At 47.0% G+C, this 5,268-nt stretch overlaps 1 pseudogene; it reads right to left on the bottom strand.

Annotated features, from left to right (window-relative positions):
* Positions 1 to 1,975: 1,975 nt before the first annotated feature.
* On the bottom strand, positions 1,976 to 4,814 carry LOC119899118 (annotated as a pseudogene).
* Between the last annotated feature and the right edge of the window lie 454 nt (positions 4,815 to 5,268).

The raw sequence follows: 5,268 nt of genomic DNA on the forward strand, positions 1-5,268 counted from the left end.
TAACATGGTTTTAATGAATAATTAAGTAAATATAATTTCTTAATATATCTATTCAAAGTAACCTCATCTCTTTACTGGCTACTCTCTGCTGTCTCAGATGATGACGTCTTTTGTCCTGTGTCGGCCACCATAACTAGATGTCACTAAAATTTACAAACTTAACCTTTAAAGCATAACATGCCATTTAGATACAACATTTTTGCACCATGCCGTTGTACAGTACAGATACAGAGCAATCAGAATTACATAAAATTCCAACATGGGGACATAATAAAGAACAACAAAAACTAGAAAACTTAATTTGATAATTTTCTGCTTCGTAAATGATTGTTAATTGAATATATAATATTGAACATCTTTTAAATGGTTTCTTCTACCATAACTTTAGTGATTTTTAATTGGGTGTCAGTCAGGGTTAACCTGACAAAAGTTGTTGTGTGACACCCACACAACGGATATACGTTATCCTCCCATGTCACACATACAACCTCAAATCTGTCAAAATATGATAGAAAATGTTTAGAAAAGCCTTAATAAAATACCACACAAATACATAAACTTTGGTTCCTATCAAGAAAATGTATTAGCAGTTAACATTTTAAACACAGGAGGGCATGGTCCACAGACAATCAATAAACCAACCAACAATAAACAAAATAGTCCTCTGTGGTCATTGACGCTCAGTTCAGTTCTTTTCACAGTCCAACTCAATATTTCCAGCTAGGTCACTTAAAGATAACACAGAAAACACAGTTAATCAAGGTAAGTTGGTTCAAAACAGAAATATAGCCCAAACACCGTTACATAAAAGATATTGTACTTGACAGTGCGAGGAACAACATGTAAATAGAGCGGTTTAGCCAGTCAGTCGGTTGTGCATCACTAATCCACTTGTGTCTGGCTTGTTGTCTTTAAGGTGAATTAGGGGATAGTGCTGGTTACACGAATATGCACATAACATGCACAAAATTAACTTTCTATCCTTATTAATTATTACACAGTGCAAATATTTTATATTTTAATTCAAACTTTTAATTCAAACTGAAATGTCATTTTTATTATTGTTCTAAATAATCATAACAATATTCAAATGTTTTCACATATTATAGTAAACCGCCAGTAATGAAGTCACATCTAAATGTTTAACTGTTTTAAAGTACTGTTACGGAGGAGTATGTATTGTTGTGGTGTTTTGTCTCATCCTCTCGTTGCTAGGTTTTGGGTATGTGGTGTTTGCTGACAGAACCCACCCGTGCTCACTCAGCTGCAGATTAAAGGAGGCGGTGCCTCCACGGATCGCCCTCTCATTCCTTTGTTGTGCCGGCCGGTGGAAGACTGTGCTTGGAGGGGCAACGACACCTGTGATTTTCGTTTTGCTCTAATAATAAAACACGCAGTTACTTTTTTCATCTGGTGTCTCCCATTCTTACTTTCGTCACTTAACACCAAAGGTTACTCCCTAATCCCCCTACTGGGACGTAACAGTACAGATATGTTTAGTAGTGTCCACTCTGGCTGCTCAGCTACTTTACAGTATGTTTTAGTTTCACTGACTAACAGGATAATCTGCCTGTCAGCCCGAGTCCTCCAGAGATCCAGATTCAGAGCTAGCAAGATGGATAAGCTTAAAATATTGAGGTGATATATTTAGCTGGAAGTTTAATCAGTATGGCAGTTTTAAAGTATGAGTATCAATAATTGGTCCAGTCTGTTAGATGGAACTTGAAGTCCTTGGAGCTCATACACTGTATAAATCCCCAGTTATTTTGCCTGACCTATGCTCTTTCTTGGATTACTTAACATAATCCCCGGTTCTTTGATAACAGAGTGAGGTGTTTCACTATGGGAATCGCCTTGGCGTGACCAACTATGGAAGCTCCAATGACAGAACGTCTGCCAGTGACAGACAGGTCGAGCTGTGCTCGGGGCACGCCCCCTCCTAATACCACAGCCAACCAACTCCTCCCAACTCATTCTAGACTGGTTTCTTTCCATGCCTATACAAGGAGGGAAGTATTTCACTATGGGAGATATAGCCCACTCCTGGATGTTCCCGAAGCCACCAATAATAACTGGCATGTCCAGTCTGTAAAACGAAGGTGTGCGGTGTAGCCCAGCTAGCAGCCGTGCAAATGTCCTGCACTGCAACTCCCCTGAACAGGGCTCATGAAATAGCCACACCCCTTGTGGAATGAGCCCTCAAACCCTGAGGGGGCTGTAAACCCTGACACCTGTAGGCCAGAGATATGGTCTCCACAATCCAGTGGGACAACACAAACAGCTGGATTTAGGAAAGATGATCAGCTGTTTGTGTTGTCCCACCTAAATCCAGCTGTCCTGCTTACATAAACCTGCAGAGCCCAAATCCTCCTCCACTGATGCAAATGCAGGGGGATGGAAAACCATAAGCGCCACTGTGGGACACCTGTAGGCTGACTCCACCACCTTAGGTACAAAGGCTGGATTGGGCCGCAGGCAGGCCTTTGTAATCCCCGGGGGTAAACTGCAGGCAGGACGGGCGGACAGACAAGGCCTGAAAGTCACTCACCCGCTTCGCTGTGGCTAGGGCCAACAGTAAGTCCATTTTCAGTGAAACAAATTTCATACCCACTGCCTCTATAGGCTCAAATGGGTGACATGAGAGGACATCCAACACAAGTTTGCGACGCGCACCCTTCATAAAGTGACATCAGATACACCTTAACTGTAGAAAAGGCCCTCCCCTTGTCCACCAGGTCTTGTAGGAAGCACAACACATCAACCACAGAGCACTGAAAATGAATGGAGCGTCTCAAGGCGGTAGATTTCCCTGTGTGCCTGGGACAGAAGATCCCTGTGTATGGGGAGAGGCCATGGCTCGCCTGCCAGAAGCTGGATTATCTCCGCGACCCAATGCTGGGATGGCCACCGTGGTGCCACCAGGATCAGTGTCAACCCCTACTCTCTGACTATGATCCGGGTGGGGGAGATTAGGCTGAGAAGGGGAAATGCATAGCAGCACTCTCGGCCATGGGTGGGCTAGCGCATCCACCCCCGAAGATGCACTTACGTCCGAGAGGGACAAAAACAGTGGACACTGAGCGTTTTCTCGCGAGGCGAAGAAATCTACGGCTGCCTGGCCGAATCTCTGCCAAATTTGATTCACCACTTGGGTGTGGAGAGTCCATTCTCCATACAACGGGTTCCCCCATGACAGGAGATCTGCCCCCCTGTGCAAAACTCCTGGCACATGTGTTGCTCAAAGGGACACGAGTCTGGTGCTGCTCCATAATATCACCCTTCGGGTTAACCTGTGTAACTGTAGTGAGTGCGTGCCGCCCTGACGGTTGATGTAAGACACCACAGTGGAGTTGTCTGTTTTCACCAGGACATGGCAATCCTGGAGAAAGTGCAGAAAATGTTTCAATGCAAGGAATACTGCCCACAGTTCCAATACATTTATGTGAGCCCAAGCCAGCTTCGGGCCCCAAACGCCATTCACAGCCCTGCCTGACATGGTCGCCCCCCACCCCAACAGGGAGGTATCCGTTGTCATGGTTACCCTGGCCGACACTGCCCGCAGCGGGACACCTGTCGCGAGAGCCGTCGGGTTTCTCCACTGGCGGGTGTTATTTTCACCCTGCGGCTGAGGTGACGGCGTGGACACAGCCGTAATGCAGCCACCCAACGTTGAAAATCCCTCATTAGTAGCCCCAGATGTACAATCAAAATCACCGAAGCCATGAGGCCGAGCAGACCAGGCACAGTCTGAACGAGACTTCCCAGCCTGAAGATGGAGAGACACTGTGTGAGGGATGCCAGCTTCCTCTCTAATAGTGTGACGCGATAAGAGAGGGAGTTTATGTTGAGACCCAGATATTCTCTACATTGTACGGGTTCCACTCGGATTTTTACCCAGTTTATTTTGAACCCGAGATCTCACCGTAGCAGAATCCCTGACCACCTGCTCCCGCGAGCATGAACATATCAGATAATCATCTATGTACGAGAAAATTCTTTGGAATGATGAAGTAACAGGAGTAAAACCGTTGTTGCTCCTCCTCAGCCGGTATGGCTCTGATCGCTTGTTTGTCTATCAGGGATGCTATTTCGTCCTGTAGGACTTGTGCTGCATCCCCCCTGGCCACTGACACTAACACACCATTGAATCTGGGTTTCATTGCCAACTGTTGTCTGTACCCCTGAGAAATAGTGGCCAGAACCCAGAAGCTTGCAGTGTTAGGTCGCATGCTTCTTCTTCTTCCCCTCCCCGGGGGTGGGAGGGGCGGTTCCTAGCCGCCACAGCTGCAAAGGAGTGTTTTCCCCATGGCCTTGGGTTTTCTGACCTAGGCTGCTAGTTAGACTGTTGACTGCTTGCCTGTCTGAGGCTTAGCAGCCCCTTGCCTCCCTTTCACTGCTGCTGCTGCTGCAGCAAAACCTGCCCTCGGTCCTTGTGGGATGTGAGAGATGGGTTTCCGGGCAGGCAGAGGTCAAAAGCTTCCCCTTCTTGTTTCCTAAGGGTGCTGGTCTCCCTCATCTTCTCCAGAGCTGGACCGAAAGACCCTTGGTGGGGTTGTATGACTCGTCCATGACCTCTGCCTTCTGTGCATTGCTAGCGCCTGAGAGGTTCAGCCACAAAGCCCTGTCCCCTGCGACAGCAAGCGCCATCACACGGCCACAGCTGCAGGCCACAATATTCCCAATTTGGATGCGGCCCGTTTGCAGACCTTGTATAAGCTGCTGTCCACTGGGGGCACAGCGTTGCATGCGTTTGGGGGTCTGGACTTTTGAGCAGGGAACGTGGAGTCATCCTCCTCGTCCTCCATCTCATCCATGTTGAGGAGGACAGAGTTGGCATCACCAACAGTTCCTCGAAAAGAGGAGGCATGTCTAGGGTGGTGACTGCGCTGGCCACTCCATTACCGATAGAATACCAGCTGCCTGCTTCTGCTCTAAATAGTTCTTGCACAATTTGGAGGTGTGTTTAGGGTCATTGTCCTGTTGTAGGATGAAATTGGCTCCAATCAAGCGCTGTCCACTGGGTATGGCATGGCGTTGCAAAATGGAGTGATAGCCTTCCTTATTCAGAATCCCTTTTACCCTGTACAAATCTCCCACCTTACCAGCACCAAAGCAACCCCAGACCATCATATTACCTCCACCATGCTTAACAGATGGCGTCAGGCATTCTTCCAGCATCTTTTCATTTGTTCTGCGTCTCACAAACGTTCTTCTTTGTGATCCAAACACCTCAAACTTGGATTCATCCGTCCACAACACTTTTTTCCA

This window comes from Micropterus salmoides, unplaced genomic scaffold, assembly GCF_014851395.1.
Source record: "Micropterus salmoides isolate LMB-PRFRI ecotype aquatic unplaced genomic scaffold, ASM1485139v1 Ms_hic_scaffold_12, whole genome shotgun sequence".
NCBI classification, from domain to species: domain Eukaryota; kingdom Metazoa; phylum Chordata; class Actinopteri; order Centrarchiformes; family Centrarchidae; genus Micropterus; species Micropterus salmoides.